A 909-nucleotide genomic window follows, 5' to 3' on the forward strand; every position below is an offset into this window, starting at 1 on the left:
TGTATGTATGTATATATATGTATGTACGTATATATATATATATATATGTATGTATGTATATATAAAAAAAAATTGGGGTGCACTTTATATGCTCATGTGTCTTAAATGCCCTGAAAAGCCACGGCAAATGGAGCGCTATTAGTCCGCGCAAACTTCAACCCTCTGCCGCACACCGATCAGCGAGGAGGTCCATAACCTAGCGAGTATTGACCGCCTGAATTCAGACAAAAGACTTCCGCTGTAAACCTGCGGGCACAAGTGGGCACCTGTGGGCACCTGTGGGTACCTGTGTGCATTCAGGTCTCGACTGCAAGGTTAAAAGCGCTCTCATTACTGAGAACACAATGTTTGTCAGCGTCAGATACCGATGCACTACCAACACACACACAAACACACACATACATACATACATATGTATATTTATATATACACACATATAATGAGTATAGTATAGTCGTGCCAATATGGCTGATGTCGAGATTGTCCATGATGTATTTAGTTTTAAATTTATTTTTTAGTTTCATTATTTCATGGTAACATTGTTTTAGTTCCTTCGGTCTTCTTATGTCTTGCTTTCGTTTTCTTTCTTCAAAAATTCTATCGACTCCTATCGACCAATTCTGTTTGGCCTCTGGCATTTTCAGAATTTTGTATCTTCATTTACGATCTTTACATTGCGAAATATTCGCCAAATACAAACACACGCAAATACGCACACAGTTAAACACAGGCACGCACACACATACATGCACACACGCATACACACACACACACACACACACACACACACGAGCAATAGTGCACATGTACCGAGAGCTACGCTGTGTCTTGATATCGACATAATCACTCTCCTTGACGCACATATATAAAGAGAGAGTCAATATTAAGATACATACATATACGTATATA

Source organism: Octopus bimaculoides, chromosome 4 (genome assembly GCF_001194135.2).
Source record: "Octopus bimaculoides isolate UCB-OBI-ISO-001 chromosome 4, ASM119413v2, whole genome shotgun sequence".
NCBI lineage: Eukaryota > Metazoa > Mollusca > Cephalopoda > Octopoda > Octopodidae > Octopus > Octopus bimaculoides.